Below are 21,441 nucleotides of genomic sequence, written 5' to 3'. Positions count from 1 at the left end.
TTCGATAATCTGGAATTTCATTGGTATAGTTGGAATATTATACCCTTCCTCATGCAGAACATGGTAGCTTCAAACACCTTACGAAAAGAAGTGGGAGAGAATGTGTTCCTTCTGTTTTCTAAAGAAAGTAATGGCTTAACGATATTCAGATCTGGAGATGGTTGTGTCCTTGAAAGTTGTTTAACTTTACGCTCATGCTCACCAAATCAATTTTTACACATGTGAAGAGAAACATTTTATCACATCGAAAAATTGCAGGCTCTGAAAGAAACAAAGTTTGAACCATTGGCGTAACTTTGTCCTATAAAATGTGTACATAGTTCTTAGCAGTCACTCTACCATTTAGATTGACAGTAGGACCTACCGAACACCATAATACAAATACAATGAAATGGTAAATTGTTTATCGTGTGTTTTGATTCGATTCTTGATCTTTTAGTATAGCGTCACTTGACATAGTCTTTAAACTGGAAAGCTCTTGGAGCTAATTTTTCATAATCACACTGTGAATTACCGCATTTAATGAGGTGCTTTCAAGCTTTCACGGCAACGTTTTAAATTTGCATTTCATATACAGCTTTATAGTCACAGAATTTGAACTTACAAATGCGAAGATAAACTAGACATTGTAAGCTCATTCAAAATTTTTCCTAGCAGTGGTAATGTCGGACGAGATCTGACAGCAGAAAAACACCACGTTAAAACACACTTTGTATATAATGTATTTGTACATGACCTGTTTTGAATTTCCACAGAGAAGATGCCCATCTAGTGTTAGTTCAACCTACCAACGATTATTGACTGCCAGAGATTCACCGTCAGGAGTCACGCAACTTCATAACCATGAAAAGAGATGAAGAAAGGATTGTCCAGATTTCCGTATTATGTTCTGATAGAGGAAAGTATAATTGTGTTGGTTTTGGAGTTATAATGCTGTCTCATTTTGTCTCTCCATATAATTGAATAATGAGGGTATCTTAGAGTATGAGCTTTGTTATCTTTGAACATAGACAATATGACTGGAAGCTTGAGATGGGGTTCAGAGAGTGGTTTGTGTGTAACTATTGTCTGGCAATTCATACGAATTTTAAAAAGATCATTACGTAAATCTCCGAATTTAACACGAGGATGAGAAAGTGTCAGCCATATCAATATTACACATTTTGAGTACAATAACTAGGGGGCGGATTTTAGCATATGTGCATATTTTATTCCTTTGTTGCAAATCATATGCTACCATTATACTGTAAATGCATTTCAAGTTGTTTATAACGAAAGGTCAAGATTTTATAGTGCATATTTATGGGGCTAATGCATATTTCAACTTTTAGTGCATATAAAAGCATATTTTGTTATTTATTTGGAAATCTGGTGCTTAAGACAAGATTAAGAATGTGGAAAATCGAAAAAATGGAATACAGAAGAAATGCGGACATTGAAACACTTTAAAATAGTTAATTTTTATTTATTGCAATCTGACAACATGCAGACAGGGCACTGTTGTATTGATTCACAGTTTTGCGGCAATCAACAATGTACTTTATAATTAAATGCATTGCTGATTCTGTACAAATGTGTAATATTGGGATATTATGATAGTTGGAAATTGTGATAGAAAAACAGATAATCAATACTAAAAGCTACCTTAGCATCTACTTTACACGTACATAAGGTTTTGACAGTTGTCACGAGAAGCTGCAATATGGTCAGTATGGAAATTACAGGAACTGTTGCTAGACTTCTTTGCACTTGCTAAATTCGAATTTTGCCACTTATCAGTAATATAGGCATGGTAATCCAAATTTCTGTTTTCTACTTGCAGATGTGGTAAATCAGAATATTTCATTTTATTATGGTGACAAGTCAGAGAAACTTCGACAGTGTGTAGAATGCATTGTATTTTAGAGCATCTTAGCCAGAAGAATATGGTTAATTTTGAATTAGTTATTTCAACAATGCCTAATGAAAAATGTGCCAGAAGTGTACTGCATAAGCAGTGGGTTGAAGGACATGCAGCTGTAACAACTGATGATATCTCAATATTCTTTTGTTGTTTATAACTAAAAACCATCAAATTGTTTAAAATAAAATAAGTGTTTTTTTATTTTATTTTAATATTTTATTTTAGTGCATATAGCCTGGTTTCTAAGTGCGTATGTGCATGCATATTTTGCCTCCCCCCTTTTTTTTTTGTTTATGAATCCGCCCCCCTAACAATGACTTCATAGTGTCAAGTAGTTACATTATGTACGTTTTTTTTTCAACGAAACAAATTCTGGAAATTTGTCTTTTTCTTTTTGCCTAACTGACTTCGAGACTATAAATTTAAAACCTAGAATTTATGTAATATGTGAGTCATATTTCGACTTTACGAGTGAATTGATATAATAATTTATATTAAATTCACAAAATATGGAATGAAACTTATTTTGCATATGTCAAAAGAAGCATTGAATTAATGAAGTGACCAGTATAAAATATGCTGAAGATAACACGTTTTTGGAACACTACATGTTATAACTGTTTCATCATCATAGTACATCTTTATTGTTGTTGGTCCAATCTATTTAGAATTGATAATATAATCTCTATGTTGCTTTAGGTTAAAATAAAGTATTAGGCAAGACACATACTGTTGATTTGAACTAGAGACGTATAAATCAACAGTTGAAACTAATCTTAAATTAATAGAAGGAAATAATATTTCTCTTGAATTGTTCAACTTTTCTCTTCATCCTCATTTGCACAAAGATGTTTAAATTTCAACAAATTTGCACAAAAAACTTCTCATGCGAACATGAAATTTGTGTCATATTTCATGGAAGAACTCGTCACTTTCTTGCATATTATTAGATGATAGTACTGTATTTCATCGTGTAATCGTCGCACTTTTTTTTTTGCTTGAAAAATATACAGTGCGACCATGATGTGGATAATAAATTAAAATGGTAACGATTGGTCAAGTCAACTTTCAGTGATCAGCTTCCATGTAACAGGAGAGTGTACGAGCAAGTAGAATCAAATTGCGTGATTTGTAGCAGAACAGGAAGGAGGGAAACTGGTACTAGTGTGTGATGCTGGTACTGTAATGTGAATAATAGGGCCTACCTTAAAAAATAAAAATTACTGTGGTGTTATTGAATCAAAAACTTTTTAGTGACTAAAAACATTCACAGTATTGTTGAATCACATGTAACAATACATCTGATACACTAAAGTCGATGGTTATTGGCTTGGTGCTAACATCTCGCACCCCCATTTCGTTCACTTTCGTCAACTGGAATTACTGTTTCTCGGATTTTTCAATCTTGAGCATAAAGGTACTTTGTGTTGCAGTGCCAGCACATTATTTTTAAATAATTCTTGATCGCGATGAACAGAAATATCCAGTGCCTATGCAGTGAAATTTTAAATTCCTTATCAGTTTGTCTATAAACAAGGATGCAACCATTGTGCGATGGTATCAATTACGCGATGAAATACGGTATAAACAAATTGATCTATATAATTGAGGCATTGACATGGGAAAGCATGTAAGTCACAAAAACGAAATTTTCCAGGACAAGCAAAAAACGTTTGTGGGTCTGTTACAAAGGACGTTACTTGACGCTAACGCCATCTTTGATGAGCTGCCAAAACTAAACGGTTTCTGCTAGTGACATACTGGCTTTACCATGCCACTGGTGTGGGTTTGTACTATCTTATCCTTGAAAAAATGGATTTTCGATTTTTTGTGACTTACATGCTTTCCCACGTCAATACCTCAATTATAACAATATATTATTATTATTATTATTATTATTATTATTATTATTATTATTATTATTATTATCATCATTATCATTATCATCATAATATTGATCACAACCCATTATCATTATTTTTTCCTTAATGAAATATAGTGATATATTTGAGGAATTGCTTCATTTTATTCAATTTTGACTCATTCATTAAATTTCAATTCTTTAATTATACCGAAATGTAATAAAGGATGAGACCACTTTTACAGATTGCATATGTCTGCTGCTTCTGTTTGTGAAGGTGAATGTTGAATCACAAATTTATTGTAGGGAACGTATATTGATTATAATAGACTGTCCCAACATGTAACTGACAGTTTTAATATTTGATATGTTTTATTCAAAAGCAGTAATATCGCTACCAATAATTTTAAGAATCTTAAACTTTCATGGTGATTAGATTGACGTAAAATATTCAAATAACTTTATTCGCCTTCAAAGACAACTGTCTTTCAGATTCATTTGCTGGTTCCATCAAAAGCTTTTTTTAGCCTACCTATGGGCAGATGGAAGTCCTTCTGCACTACAATCATTAATTGAACTATTATACATACAACAACAGAAGAGAGTAACATGAGATGAGCTTACTCCAAGTGTCGATTTATAGCCCGGAGATAATTAGAGAGAAAGGCTCAAAAAGTTACGTAATGGTCACCAGATATTACAGACCATTGGTATCTACCAACAGATCTTGTAAACTGGGCATTTTCAGCTTTCACTGGCACATGATCATGAGTGTTACACACAGAGAAATCTGTAAATATTTATGACCACTTAGGTACATTTTATATCATCTAAACTCTTATGCCATCCTGCAAACTGTATTACTTAATGAAATTGAATCATTTGAAATGAAGGATGAGGTTGGGTGAAATGAATAGTGATAGTGGAATGAAATTTGTAATATTGAGGGGAATAAAATCCTAAGGGGAATCTTCATCACAAATATTGTTCCAGTTAATGTCGGGAATCTAAATTTAGCTGGAGAATAATAAACCATATTCTAACATAGACCTATAAGAGGTGCTTCTTGTTCCATGTTGATGCAATAGACTTCACCTCTATACAAAATCTTACATTCCCCTTTTTATCCAGAGAGAGTAAAATGATGATCGTGAAGTTTTTAGCAATTGTAAATTTCCCTAACCTGAAATTATTTAAAATCATATTATAGTAAATTCCCTTGAAAACAGAACAGGTAGAATGTTTGGCAAGTGTAAACTCAAAGCCCAAAACCATTTAATGTTACCCAGAGGAAAACGTGAGAAGTTAGTTGTGACTGTCCTCCAAAAATTCTGTCAGTTTTCCTTTTGTCAATATTTTTGTCTAGGCCTACGCCGTCTTTGTAAATCGTAATTTTGTGAGTAATTTCTTCTTTAAAAGATTATAATAGAAATAGCTGTGACGATATCTGGCCATGATATTTGACCATTGTTATATATCTATAGTAATACACCCAATAATTATTGCCGCTCTTTTGATCTTGAATTTTGAAATTCGTAACACTTGTCATCTCTGTGCAGTTCTATACAAATGTCTTTCTGGAAATGTTTGATCAAATGAGTGAAAAGTAATATATTCAGATGACTGTGATTGAAGTTGACATTAAAATTAACACACGGAATAACTTACGTGCATTAGTTGTTTTTGTTAGGTCAGCATAGGGTTCTGCTCATTCATGTGGGAGAGTATGTCTCATTTTCATTTATGGAAGTGTTACCCGGATATTGGCAAAATAGCTTAATTCTGCAAATTGAGGTCTGTGGATATAGAGGGAAAAATTGGATCGGTGTCGGGTAGAGTTCCTGGGTAGCTCAGTGGGAGAGCATTGGTACGTTTAACCAAAGGTCCCGGGTTCGATACCCGGCCCCGGAACAATTTTTCCTCGAAATTATTCAAATTAACCTTTACAGGAAGTTATTCCTGAAAGCTTAATTTGCATAATACACGTCACTGTACGTAACAGAAAACCACAATTTAAAGTCACATAGAGTTAGTGTGCACTCAAATGTTGGTTGCTTGACGGTTGTCAGCCCACTTTGAGGTCTGTGGATATAGAGGGAAAAATTGGATCGGTGTCAGGTAGAGTTCCCGGGTAGCGCAGTGGGAGAGCGTTGGTACGTTTAACCAAAGGTCCCGGGTTCGATACCCGGCCCCGGAACAATTTTTCCTCGAAATTATTCAAATTAACCTTTACAGGAAGTTATTCCTGAAAGCTTAATTTGCATAATACACGTCACTGTACGTAACAGAAAACCACAATTTAAAGTCACACAGAGTTAGTGTGCACTCAAATGTTGGTTGCTTGACGGTTGTCAGCCCACTTTGAGGTCTGTGGATATAGAGGGAAAAATTGGATCGGTGTCGGGTAGAGTTCCCGGGTAGCTCAGTGGGAGAGCGTTGGTACGTTTAACCAAAGGTCCCGGGTTCGATACCCGGCCCCGGAACAATTTTTCCTCGAAATTATTCAAATTAGCTTAATTCTATATTTGTACACAATTTCGGCTTTGCTCAAAACTCTTATATTGATAGAACAGCACAATTTTATTAGCCTGTCATCTACATTATTAATTTGTTAAAAAAAATGCTCTCCCCAATCAATTATTTCCTTTCCATGAACTACATTATAAACATCTTTGGAATATGATTGTAAACGAGTTATAACTTTGTTGATACTGGAAGGTCTTTATTAAATGAAATAAAATTATTTTCAAATCCTAAAACTTAGAAGATGCAAAACATTTTTACTAAAACATAGTGCACTGTCACTTTTCTTCATCAGTAATCAGAGATTGTTCGAAATAACTTTCTAAAAGTGATTGATGAATGATAACACTGACAGTTAATCGTATTTCAGGGTACTGTTAGCCTACTTCAATATTGTAAACCCATTGATTACATTGAACTGAAGTTTATCAAAGGCACACAGCTAAACTATACAGAACGTGATTTCAAAAACCTGTCCAATCACAAGTGTGCAGCAGCAGCAGACTTCCTCTTTCTCTTTCTATAGCGCCAGAAATCTATCTATTTTGAAAACAACTGTACCTACGTGTTCTATCATACCTATCCTCAGATTAGGGAAATTTACTGCTGTTACGTATATGCATTTACAATACTTATAGAGGAATTTACTAAATTTTAGGCAAATTTACGCCTAATCAATTGTTCATATACTGGAAATTTTTCTTTCTTTTTGGGGGTTTGGCTGAAGGACCAGTCCCTTGCTTAGTCATTTACTTCATGGTTCACTACCGAATGGTCTCTTGTTTGATTACCAGAAAATAGTTTCAGAATCTTTGTGCAAGAACAGCTGGAGCTTTCAAATCTGACGACACTTTCATTCCACTATTGAAACATCGTTGTATTATCACCCTATATGAGTAAACTCTGGCATTTAAAAGTGTCATTAAATGAAGAATTGTCTTATACTGAAGATGGAACCAGTAATGTGTATCAAGATGTTGAAAATATCTTCTTCACCCATGGCATTAATGCAAAGATCCAAATGTTTTACCTTACTGGACTTCCATTGATCGCCTTTGAGGCAGTAAGGATGCTCGACTACCGGAGTGAGAGACAGACTTTTTGTACTTAGAACAAGAAACTATTTATTTTAGTCACATTTGGGAATAATAATACAAATTCCATATGATGTGCGAATTTGAAATGTTGGGTACGAAGTCTCGTGAAAATTTTATTAAACACTTAATATAAGGCAACAGGATGGTAAGAGGAAACAGTACTCTAATTATCTAGACAACTATGTTAAGTTACTAATAAAATTGGATATTCTAAAACCATACACCAGTAGCTTTCAGGAAGAGTTCTTCCTCCTTTCATAAATCATATTGACTGAAGGGAAAGTGTCATTATTGCACTAGTTTCACTGCAAATAACTATTTTGTCTTCATTTAGTGTTAAATATAGCGTGTCCCACCCTCTGTATATCTTGACATAATTTATTTTGATGAAGTAGTACTCACTGGGATCACGTACTGATTATGTGTTTTCTCTTACATTTAATTTCTTCCTTAGAAGATTAGTTATATATTTTTGTCATGATATTGAACCGAATGAAAATTCATAGGACCTATTTACATATTCAGTAGACTGACTAAACAGTACTTTTATACCCCCAAACTTCTCTTTATCGAATAATCATATCCTTTAAAATATATGCGGAAAAATCTCAGTACACTGTTACAAAGTAGAAATGTCGTTTATTAATAGGTATGTCACTCGTAAATTGCTCCAGTCACTATATACTGCAAGTGGACATATTTCAGTTTCATTAAAAGCAATCATTTTTACCATTTTTTTTTTTTTTTGGCTGGTTTCCAATGGAAAACTGTTTCATGCTGTGAATATATAGACAGTGCTGAAGTTGGGCTGGAACATGCTGAAACAGAGTTCTGGCATAATTAAAATCTAGTCTCGAGAGTTCTGACATAAATGCATGAAGGTACAGGTACAATAATCTCGAAAGTATTTTGAAATATATTTTGATAATAAGTTTAATCTGAACTTTTTGTAACATCATAATCTTATATTCTTATTGTGACAATTTATATTATCTATATATTTTTTAAATAGTAATTCACCATTCTCAATTATTTAATTTGCTATTGGTTATCCTTCCGCGTGTTTCATCCATTGTTATGAATCTCTTAAATCACATTCTTTCTGCTATTCCATTTAGAAACTCGTGCTTACAAACAGATTAATTTCTTAATCATTGGTAACACTGCTAACGGCTGAGTGAAAAGCGAGAACTAGTAAAAATAGCCGACATTTTCTTTATGGTTATGATTCACGTGTTTCAGTAAAGTGTTGTGTACAGTCTTGGAAAAAAGTTTTCTTGCACTGATACTTTGTAAGTCCCAGAAAGGAGGCAGTGCACATGATCAGATGACGTCCAACCTGGTTCATAAGAGAAATAGTTGAGGTAATAACATTAGCTTTGTTTCATTGTATGTCTGATCATGCACACTGCCTCCTTTCTGGGACTTACAAAGTATCTGTGTGACAAAACTTTTTTCTAAGACTGTGCAGTAGTGGCAAAGAAAACCGGACCGACCCTTGTAGCTGATACAAAAGAATCCTGTGCTGTGTATTGTGTCAAACTGTGGTAATTTCAATATGGATAGTGAATCCAGAGGTATGTACTACTATTTAATGTAAAAATACGCAGTTATCTTTGCCGAGTAGAGATAGAAATGTAATATTGATGCCAGATGAAAACTTGCATCATCAGAGAAGTTAACCAACACATTGTGTCCAATAGAAGCCAGAATAAAGGAATTGAGATAACTCGTGTGGATAAATGTATATTGTCACTGTGCCTCCAAAATCCGCTATGTGTTTTTCAAAAGACTTTGCAGGAGAAAGAAAAAAGCATTGCCATTTTTAATTCCCTTGATTTTCAAAGCTACTTTCCGTATAATTTCAATCACTACATGATAAATGATGAAATTATACGGAAAGTAGCTTTGAAGATCAAGGGAATTAAAAGTGACAGTACTTTTTTCTTTCTCCTGCAAAATCTTTCTAAAAACACATAGCTGATTTTGGGAGATGCAGCGACAGTATCTAATCTGTGTGATATTTTTCATCTGCCAGACAACAGGAGATCTATTCAAAACCTTTAGAATCTTTTTGGACACTAAAACTAAACCCCAAGAGATTCATCCCCTGTTGCAGCTATTTGAATCCTTGTCAATATCTGCATCAATCCACTGTCATATCTACAGTCATGGGTACATTCAGGGAGAAGATCAGCCGATGTAAAAAGAGTCTTTTTCCAGAATGTCACTGTGATACAATTTGGAAGTTACTCAACTGACTGTCACAGTATGTAAGTTAAATTCATAAAGTATTATATTTTAAGAATTAATATTATCCTAATATATTTGGTGTGCTTATTCATGTTAAAAGCTATATTGCTTATCCCTTTTTTCTATGGTAAAAATTGTAAATTTATGGGTTTATGATTGCATAGTTTCGCTTAAAATATTTTTACAACTTCAGCACTGTATATAGAGTATTAAGGAAATAAGTGAAAATGGTTGTTGCAGTGATGGGGAACAATGAAAGAAAAAAAAATCGTTCAGAAATTTGATATGTCTTAGTCCTTATTGCAATACAGAAATCCTTCATTTTACCTTATTGAATTTAAGGGAGGGAGCACTATGACACAGCACTGCGAACTCATTCAATCTATTGTGCTGGCCATCAAGCTAGGTGCATTCCCAACCCACACCGGCTGACCACACTAAGGTTCGCTGCATACCCAGGTTTCAAGCAGGCAATTCCATACTTCACCAGCTGGCATTCAGGGAATGTTATGCAATTATGACAGAATGGAGAGATGTTGTTGGAATAATGTAGATGCCTAATATGGAGAAACGGGAGAACTCCGGAAAAAAAACCCCAATTGCTACCTTGCCTGCCACAAGTGTCAAGATTTTTCAATGCCTGGGAATTGAACCCAAACCACCTGCATGACAGGTTGAAGGTCTGACCACTCAGCCACTGCTGGGTTTCCATTTTAGCTTTAGTAGTACCATATTTATTTTTCAAAGTATTGTGAATATATAAGCAATTAAGGGAGGCATAAGGAAAAATTACAACAAAATTTAAATTATGTATGGTCTTAAAAATAGTATGGGGTGTTGTTTAGCATATCACAAAATATTTCGATTATATTATGTTTCTTATGGTCAGGTTGCATTAACATTGTTTAAGTTTTAACAACCATTAACTACTAACTTTATGCCTGTTAAGTAATAAGTATGGTACACCAATGATAATGATTGTTAAAAGTTTGCTTAACAGCTGTAAACTTTAATTGGTGATTGATAGTCAATTAAATTAGTTAACAAGAGTTAATTACTTTGAAGAGCAAAAGATGGCAGAAACATTCTGCAATGACAATTTTGAAGATGAAATGCTGTAGTTAGATTATCTAATTCGACATGACGGCGAACGTGATTAAATAAAAATTAGACATCCAAAGAAGAAAAGACCAAAAATGTAGAAGTGCTTCCGTTATATCACCCCCCCCCCATTATGTCTTGCTTTTATAATTTTTTTGTTGATAAGGAGGCTAGGAAATGTTTTTTTTTATTTATTTATTTATATAGGCTGAAACTTGCCCTTAAAGTTAAAAAATGATTTTAGAATTTTCCAATCACCTTCGCATGTAGAATCATTACCTAAGCTACTGATATCTATACACTGTCCACTATGTCACAGAATTGATGCATAAATAAAATATTATTTTATTCTGAATGAAACATATATTTTATTAAAACATGCCTCTTCATTTTTATTTCAATGTCTTTGATTAAACGAATATGAATTCCTTTTCCTTGTAAGCATGGCGAAATTTGAATTTGAACACCCTACTTCATAGAAAGACACAATGCTATAAAAAACTTGCTTCGAGCACAATTTACCTTCCATGTAATTCCTTCATAGCTGTTTGTATAAGGAAACTCAGCTGATTAGTGAACATAATTCAGCTGAATAATTTCAAGCGAAAAATTGTTCCGGGGCCGGGTATCGAATCCGGGACCTTTGGCTAAATGCACCATGCCTCTACCAACTGAGCTACCCAGGGACTATACTAGACCCCGACTCAATTTCTCCCTTTATAACCATAGACCTCAGAGTGGGCTGACAATCGCCAAGCAACCAACATTGAGTGCACACAAACTCTGTGTGACATGAATTGTGGTTTTGTGATAATGAACAGCGCCCACTTTGAGGTCTGTGGATACAAAGGGAGAAATTTAGTCGGGGTCTGGTATAGTTCCTGGGTAGCTCAGTTGGTAGAGCCTTGGCATGTTTAGCCAACGGTCCCAAGTTCGATACCCAGTCCTGGAACAATTTTTCCCTTGAAATTATTCAAATCAGCTTTACAGAAAGCTACACCTGAAAGATAGATTTGCATAATCCAGCTGCTCCATAAAGTAAGATTTCAGTGTATAGAAAATTATGTTTTTATTTGAAACTGTAATATAATAAATTATTATTAGAAGTGCTGGAAAAATTTTAGTTAGCTTAGCATACAGATACACTAGGAAAGTTGAAGACAAGAATTTTTATACACTGCATACCATTCCACATTGTTTTACTGAGTAATCAAACATAATATTTGTTACAAAATTTACGTCTTTGTATTTACATAAAATATCTACGAAATAATGCCACTTCATATTTCGAAAAATTTGCTGTTCTCTCTCTCTCTCTCTTTCGGCTCCATTTTAACAACAATGTCAAAGTTTTCGTATTGCGAGCCAAACAATCTACAAACGGAAAGGCTAAGATATGCTCAATTTTACAATCAGTGGGGAAATTGGTAGGTTCAGCGGTTAAGTTCGATTGCCAAGTAACATCAGTAACATAGTAACAGTTAAGTTCAGTGCATCCTACAAGCAGTTTTAATACCCATAAATTTCAGTAGTCTTTATGAAACAGCCAAAATTAATCGAGGTCGACGCACTCAGCCATAGGTGTTCTTAAAAATTTTAATGTCAGCAGTCATGCATACCTATTAGCGGGAAGTTTATCTCTTTAGTTGATGACCATCTCCATAATTTACATTTTCAATTTGCTGAACCCATTTTTCTCAGCAACTACTTATTGTAAGACAATGAAATTTTAAAAACATCTATTTTAGAGAGTCATGAACATAATGTTGGTTTCAAAATTTAATAATAAGCTATGGTATGGTTTGGTGTTCTAAAATACATGCAAATTTTTTCATTCGAAAAAGGGTTTGTTTTTAATTTATTCTTATAAAATAAACCAGGCGTCGTTAACAGATTGCACAGACATGCTGGCTGGAGCTGCACAGTGCACAAGTCTATACATGAATCAGTCGCTGTGCAGGAGTGGGGAGGGGATGCTAGTTGAAACCGGCTCAGTGGCAGTCTACTAGTACAGTTATTCAAGTGTTGTCCATATCTCTTGTACTCCTATAGCCTATTGGTTATGCACCATTCCATGTGTTTCTACTTGAAATATACGTAATAAAATGTATCCTAGAACTTGCTATCATTAATTTCTTCTGACAAATTAGTAAACAAACTGAGCATATTATGTTGATCCAAATAATACATTGAGTTTAACAACCCATTTTGTTCCTAAAGCTAGAAACAGTTTCTTCAGTTTTATGTTTAACATAAGGTATTCCTTCTTTCAAAAACTATAAACTAATTACTTTACATACTGTTGAGAGTAAGGAAAATTTGTGGTGGAATTTTCAGCTTGTACTGATTTTATCTGCCACTTGTCACAATATTTTCACGAGGACCGTTTTTGCAAAACTTAATATCTGCAAAAAAAAAAAAAAAAAAAAATCAGGAAAAACATTTTATTGAATATCTCTTACAGTATTTATTATTAAGGTTTTACAAAGTATCACTTGAAAAATGGAGTCTAGATACATAAGATAATGAAATAACAGCATTTTCCTCACCTTTATAATATAAGAAAAATAATTTTGAAAGTCAAGAGTTTTTCCCAAAACTTAACATCCACGAAGTAGTATTTTTATACAGTTAACTTTACAATCATTTGAACCCATCAGAACTGAAGTAATTAAACAATATTTATGAATTGGTTCACAAAGGTACTCTTCTTCATTGTAGTCATTGTCATCTAGATTGCAGCCCTGTATACCTTTGAATAGAACTATAGAGCCTCTTCTGAAGAAATATCAAAGAATCCCATTAGCTTTTTTACATCTTCAGCCTTTTTAACACTGACATAGTTTGTAGGCCTTATTACAGGTGACTGGTCAACGTCCTTGAAACTATGTATTTGTGTTTTATGTGTTACAACACTGATTGGTGATGAGAAATAGGTTGTCTTTACTTTGCATATGACGTCATTTTTATCAGTTTTCTTATAAATAAGAACTCTGGCTTCAGATATCTTGAATGGCAGTTTCCTCTTCATTAGTTCACTAGCAGTGTCTTTCAAATCATAAACATGCCAATCCTTGTCCCAAACTAAACAGGTTCCATGTTAGCTCAAGACCTCATGGTATTGTGATGGTAGGGTTATGGTTTCAAGTTTTCTTAATTCTTTTGCGATGGCACCAAAAATACTGTCGGTGCATACATCTATGACCCCTGATTGGGAAGTAGTGAACTACTTGTGTTGGGCAAGCCTGTGGTTCAGGTAACACAGGGGTTTTCTATGGGAGCTCCGATTCCCCTGTGGCATCCCAACAAATCTCCATCATCTCATCTCATTATGACTGTAGCTTAGAGCAGCTTCCTACAATGCACCTTAGGCAATGACTGTCGGTAAATTGATCTCCACAACTGGCTTCAGATGGGTGAAATGAACAGTCAAGTACCTGCCATTAGTAAAAAAAACTGTAATCTTCATCTTACGATGTTGGATGACGCATATACGTCCTTTGATGTGACATAGTAATGAATTTAAATACTATTATAGTCACAATCATGCCATGGTATGAAAGAAAAATTTCACAACCTCGAGCGGGAAGTCGCAGGTTCGAATCCTGCTTGAGGTGAAATTTTTCTTTCATAGCATGGCATGATTGTGACTATAATAGTATTTAAATTCATAAAAAAAACTATTCAGGTCTGGGTCAATTTAACCAGGAATTGCACATATGAAATTTAATAATGTGCACACAATGTGCATGTAAATAATTAAATTTTACAATTTTTCCTTCAAGTATTTTATTTAATAGTATACTGTTTGTTACATCATAATTAATCTCGTAAACCAATAACATTACAAAAAATTAGCATACTCCATACATATAGCTCTTTCATATCAGTTTGTACGAACTAAGGACATACAGTATGTAAACTGTGCAATTTTTAGATGTCAGATTTCTAAGGTACCTTGTAGATGATTTTATGTATGAATTTCTTTTGAATAATAGTTAAAATAAATTATATATATATAAACAGAAATATAATTCAAAATAAGATAAAGATCTGAATTGTTTCGAAATGTATAAAATGCATAATGAAACGTATGTCAACTTTGTGACACTAGTTTTTGTGGTTTTGTAGATCTCCACTTTGAATTATAAACCAATTAATTAGGCTTAAACAGTTACAACTGCCCCAGTGAGAAAGGTTGCTTCACACGTGACGGCAAGGCAAGAGCAGAACCGACAAATGAAGTATTGTATATTTTTGTAATTTATTGCTCGATAGTTTTCGATATATGTAGACATGAGCAACTATGTCCTGTATTTTGCTAGTGGCATTGTGAATTCCATTTCTAAAGTGAAGGTCCATAAGACGGCAGATTTGAATTTCAAACTTCCAGTAAATTTTGCTTGAAGATTTTTCATTCAGAAATGGTGTTCTTTCATGAGCTGTAAATCTCGGCCTTTTTTTCCCTTATGAAAGAATGAATGCTAACATTTTCATAATTCTTGGTTGGACTTGAACACTCGAACCTTAGATATCATTACAATCACTTGACCATTGAAGACAGTAGATGTAGATTCATTTTCCGGGCTGAGAGGCCGTGGTCTATTAGTTGGTTTTATACCAGACGTTTCGTCTGCAACTGCGGCAGACATCTTCAGTGGAGTGGTATCCGAGGTCGCAAGACTCTTCTCGGCGTACCTGAGGCAACTGATCCTGTGTCTGGTTGTGCGAGCGTATTTATAGTGCGGCTCGCGGGCCGAGGCCTGTTGTCGCTGCGGTCCGCGCCGCTTTGTTCGCTGCTCCCGTTCTGGGTTCCGTCCTTTTGTTGTAGTGGCTTCTTATCTGTTCTGTTTAGGACCGGATACCAACACTTGTTTAGCTTTACGCCTTCTTCCTTGCGATTAAAGTTGTTGTTGTGTTTATGTATTTCGATCGCTTCTCTATGTAGACGGGGGAAGAAGTGCGTCGTCGTGCTCAAGATGTCCGTGTCCTTGAATCTAATGTTGTGATCGCCCTCTTGATAGGCATGTGCTGCCACTGCCGATTTGTCGATCTGTCCTAGGCGGCAATTCCTATTATGTTCTGTCAGTCTCGTCCTGATGCTCCGCTGTGTAGTACCGATGTAGACCTTCCCGCACGAACACGGAATCCTGTAAACTCCGGCGGACAGCAGCTTATCTCGTTTGTCCTTGGATGACTCCACTGAAGATGTCTGCCGCAGTTGCAGACGAAACGTCTGGTATAAAACCAACTAATAGACCACGGCCTCTCAGCCCGGAAAATGAATCTACATCTATAGACTCCGGCCGTGAAAGCCTACACTGCAATAGGAATTGCCGCCTAGGACAGATCGACAAATCGGCAGTGGCAGCACATGCCTATCAAGAGGGCGATCACAACATTAGATTCAAGGACACGGACATCTTGAGCACGACGACGCACTTCTTCCCCCGTCTACATAGAGAAGCGATCGAAATACATAAACACAACAACAACTTTAATCGCAAGGAAGAAGGCGTAAAGCTAAACAAGTGTTGGTACCCGGTCCTAAACAGAACAGATAAGAAGCCACTACAACAAAAGGACGGAACCCAGAACGGGAGCAGCGAACAAAGCGGCGCGGACCGCAGCGACAACAGGCCTCGGCCCGCGAGCCGCACTATAAATACGCTCGCACAACCAGACACAGGATCAGTTGCCTCAGGTACGCCGAGAAGAGTCTTGCGACCTCGGATACCACTCCACTGAAGATGTCTGCCGCAGTTGCAGACGAAACGTCTGGTATAAAACCAACTAATAGACCACGGCCTCTCAGCCCAAAAATGAATCTACATCTATAGACTCCGGCCGTGAAAGCCTACACTGCATTGAAGACAGTGTATTAGTAATAGAGAAACTTAATTCCAAACCTTTTATTTATAATCAGCCTTGAAGAATGAGCCTATTAGTCAGTTATGCTGTCACTCGTATGAGGATTATGAATCAAATAGAGACATTTCACAAGTTATGGAACCTGCTGATCATGTGGCCAAGAGTGAGCAAGGCCATCACTTAGGACATTCCCTATGCAGGATGATAAATCTTCACTTTCTTGCCAGCAATCGAACCGGATCTGCTGGGCCTTTAGTCAGAAATACTGATGCTCGAGTCCCTGACACGAACTGCAATCTAAATATTTCCTAAAACATTAAAGTAGATTTATGAACTGGTCAGTTATATAAAGGTTCATTATTGATGGGCTGAAAAATTCTGTCTTCAAAATGAATGAAAATGTGACGAATATGAGATTTAAATAAAAATAGAACATGTCGTTGTTTCTCGAAGCAGCATTATTTTAAGGAAATTGAGATCACAACAATGAGAGGAAATGAATCTGTAATTGCATAGAAGACTCCAGAATCTATATTCGGTAAACCATGAATGTTACTCTGTATAAAGAATTCCGAAAACCAGCCTTTGTGAGTCCAATTATTTGGGATTTTATTATTTCTTATTTTATTTTAGGTTATCTTTCGTGCTCAGTTGTGTTAGGAAATAGAAAACGTAAGGGATGTGAATACCTTGATCTCAAAACATACATCAAACTTTTCATTAATTTAATAATAAATGTAAAATTGTGTAGATAACTGAAAGCTAAAGTGCACTGTTAATAGTCAAGGTAGGCTGTAAAGACAGAATGTATATTAATTTTTTACTGTTGTTACTACTGTAACTCATAGGAGTAGAAATCTAAATGTTAAAATTAATAAGGACTGCCCAGACAGATATTAATGATTACATAATTTTTTCTTCTGCCAACAAAGAAGTCAATAGAATAACTATTTTTCTGATCTCTCAGTCCGTAACACTTCGAAACATTGTCAGGTGTGATCTGATCGTGAAACATAGCACCATAGAATCATAACTGATCTCAAATAGACATTTTTTGTGGACCAGTAGCTTATGAGTGCAAGAGGAGTGTTTGTTTGGGTGAATAGTTTAGATTCTAGGATGAATGAAACATCATTGTTTTTTAGTTTTCTACATTGTATATGTCTGATAAGGTGCAAGCGAGATTTACCACTGCAAAATTAGTAAACTATTTGTCTTCGGAATTGATGACATTGTTTTCGCTGTTTTGAAAACAGGATATTCCTAATCATACATGAAGTATCCTGGCTTAGTTGCCTCATGAGTGATGCCCTATTGGTGTCACTTGTGAGATTAGAACCTATCTTTGGACAGTTGACTAAACTAAACAACATGAAATATTGTAATATTAAACTTTATGGTCCCTGGTTGCACACATTAACACAAGAAGTTAGATATTCATACAAACCTGTATGGAAAAATGAAAAGGCAAAATCCAGTTTTGATTATATAAGTGAAATTAAACTTCACAATAAAGAATGCCATTTATTTACTTATTTTTTCCTTAACTCTGTTCTTTTCATGGTTATATATGGTACGCAACTTAGATAAAAGTAATTCATTACAGTAATGGTGTGACAATTTTATTTCTACAGTGAATACTATTAATTTGGTTTCTCCATGCATTCTGGCAGCAGTTTTTCATTTTATAATATTTCATAATGGCTTTATGCAATAAACTTACTTTAATGTTTGCATAAGTGTTAGGTCTCATGCATTGGGATTGCGCCAGAAAACATTACAATTACCAAATTGGAGTGAAAAGGGTTATAACAATCTATTTAACTTCTTTTTCAGTTGTTATAACCCTTTCAGTTGTAGTTAGTCTGATGTAAACATCCGAAGATTTTACCCACGTGTAACAGGTATTATGTTTGTTACATATAATAATTTTCCAAGTGTTACGTAGTACAAATTCTACCAATAATATTGAGCAGCTTTGTTTATATTAGGTAGGGTATTTAATATGTGTTATAAATTATATGAAATTTGTTATGCTTAATATTTCGAAGGATAAGACAGAGCATAAGAAATCGAATTATAAGTTGAATCGAGTTTTACACTGAATGAGTTAAGTAATTGGTTGAGAGGAAGCAAGATGTGTATTGCTTTAATTATTTGTAGCTTTGTCCTTTCCTCATGATTCATTGGTTAAAATTGCTTAATTTATCATAGGAACCCAAGAAACAAGATGTTGCTGCTATCATAGGAACATTCCCACATGTGTGCTGTACAAGATTAAGAATCTTCTGCTTATTCCTCTCGAAATATATGATTAATTTTTGCTATATTTTGCGACTTGCGTTAGAATTAATCGGCTAGAAAAGGTACAGGCATAATTACACTTTGCGGTAATGTGCACAGGTATCTAAATTATCATGACAGTTTTAATCTTTTGTGTGTTGGCATCTGTGAGTGTATGATAAATGTTTGTTCCTAGCAGCATTATTCTTTGTCGCTGCCCGAAATACAAGTGTTAGAATTTGGAATTGAGTCTTCCAAGTGCCACATGTAATCTGGAGGAAACAGACAAGCACACCAACTCATGTAGCCACTTGACTTCAGAACTTAATGTGTCAGTATTATGTTGCATTTAGAGTTTAGTGCATGAGTCAAGGCTTGCATTTTGTGATACGAGCTGGCAAAAGATATGACCTATGAATGAAATTACTGTGATGAATTTATTAATGTCTGCCATTATTAACAGTACTTGCTGTTTTTATGGTGCCAAATTATTTTCGATACGTTTGAGCAAGTAGTGTTGATGGTGGGGGTACATGTGTACATATATATGTATTGATGCTCTAAATATTGGCAGCTTGCTTAGCATATTGATACTGTAAAATATGAAAAATGTTGCAATAAGTAAGCAGGTATTTTAAAATAGTATTATATTAAGTTACATAATGAAGTAATATGGGATGCTCAACCCCAGATAATTGTGCATAATGCAGAGGAAATGTGCAACTAAGCAGGACAAAATGAATTATTGTAGACTGAAGACTTGTAAATACAACTTACTTAAACATAATAAAGTCAGTAACAAACTTTTCCAAAGCAAGCCCCATTTCTTTATTTGTATACCTCTCTGTCCTTTCCATATCAGAAGCATAGGAAAACGAAATTGTGTAAGAGAATTCAAGATGATATGTTTAATACTGATAAATAAGAAGTTAATAAATACCAAGGAAGCTGACTCACTGTTAGCATTTAGGGGATTCCAGGTTCAGATCCTAGGGATCGACCAATATAATTAGAATGTTTAGTAGTTTTTCCCATTCATAATAACTAAGGAACCAGTTATTTAAAAGGCAAGTGGCGGATTGGTTCCTACTTCCACTACAAACATAAAGTTACAGATGCTGTTTTGCAAGACCTGATGGTGGACATGTCTACAGGCTGTTCAGATATGGCGACTAGATAGCAACATATGCCTGTGGACTGGCTGGCAGACAGCAGAAAAATGGACGTCTAATGCATCATTCTCAACAGACAGTAGTGTTATGACCTTGCAGCTAAAGAGACAATAAATAAATAAATCTAAAAAAAAAATAATATTTTCGGAATATGTATTATATGACTTTCTCGTGTTAAATTCTATCGTACCTGGTTTACATGTTCTGAAGAAGACCAATAATAGGTCGAAAGTCATATAATACATATTCCGAAGTGATATAGTGTTAAAAGTTGTGTAATCAAGATGTATAAAATAATAATAAATAAAGAGAAATAAATGATTGCTTTATGAATTACTTATCTGATTCACAAAAGCACAACTTGTTCCTTATTGCATGTAATTAATAAAATGAATTTAAAAAAATGTCCTCGAAAGATAACTCTAGATTTTTCCAAAATGTATTAAGAAAAGATTTCTCTCATGCTTCAGATCTAACATATATCTCAACACATGGTTGAAATTTTCAGAATCTTCTCAACCCCATCTTGAAAGCCATAAATATCATAAAGGTGAATTTCTTTCGTACACAGAACATAGAAATAATTTTTAACAATTAACACTTTCCACTGTCCACCTGTCTCCATCTTGAAGAGGTCTGCTCAATGTGTGTGTGGTCTCTTCAGGTTTCTTTTTCTGATTCTTGATCCAACATTGTTACTGTCAGTGCCCACCTTGTCAGATTAAGTCTTCACATCTCTTGGTAGAGGGAAAAATGCCTGATGATGTTATTTCTGCTAGGCTAAATAAATAGTAAAATACTAAAAATACACATGTGACAACCAATTCCACTTCAGTCGTGCTGCCATTATCACGGCAGTCATGCCAGTCCTATTCCTTATGTCAGTGCTTCATATTCTATCTCTCAGGAAGATCTTTGTAATATTGGCTTCATTTCCCATTGACATTTTTGGAGCACTGTCTTCTCCTTTTCTGTTAGCAATCATACAGAAGAACAGGGAACATGCATTTCTCCAACATGATTTTTTTTTTTATTGTCAGGATTTGGTGTTTGCCGGTCACAATTTCATACTCTAAAATTTCGTCTATGCTACAGCCATCCTCCTTTGATTTTTTTTTTTTTGGTACATTTGTTGATGCAATATTTATGATGCTAAAGCATTTCACAGAGTTTTAGGAGATAATTACTGTTTTAAATAATTCAAGATGACATATTATTAGTAGCAGAAACAGAGCAAAAATTACGAGAATCGGTGGTTGAATGGACAGAAATTAAGAAGTAAGGGAATGATAGTAAATACGAAAAAGAATAAAGTAATGCGAATGGGTAGAACGAAAGAAATAATAGGTACAATCCATATTAATTGTGACAGGGAAG

The 21,441-nt window shown here is 34.8% G+C and overlaps 1 protein-coding gene across 7 annotated transcripts in view; it reads left to right on the top strand.

Moving 5' to 3' along the window:
* The window catches only part of LOC138707508 (CTTNBP2 N-terminal-like protein), a 100,653-nt gene extending 80,944 nt beyond the window's left edge, over positions 1-19,709 (top strand). For all 7 annotated transcript variants that reach the window (XM_069837022.1, XM_069837023.1, XM_069837020.1 and 4 more), the window contains one exon: positions 756-19,709. The gene's annotated coding sequence lies outside the window, so the exon portion shown is untranslated. The remainder of the gene's footprint in view (positions 1-755) is intronic.
* Positions 19,710-21,441: the final 1,732 nt, after the last annotated feature.

This window comes from Periplaneta americana, chromosome 10 (assembly GCF_040183065.1).
Source record: "Periplaneta americana isolate PAMFEO1 chromosome 10, P.americana_PAMFEO1_priV1, whole genome shotgun sequence".
NCBI classification, from domain to species: Eukaryota; Metazoa; Arthropoda; class Insecta; order Blattodea; family Blattidae; genus Periplaneta; species Periplaneta americana.
The sequence above is the reverse complement of the archived record's forward strand: the minus strand, read 5'-3'. Positions and strand labels throughout refer to the sequence as shown.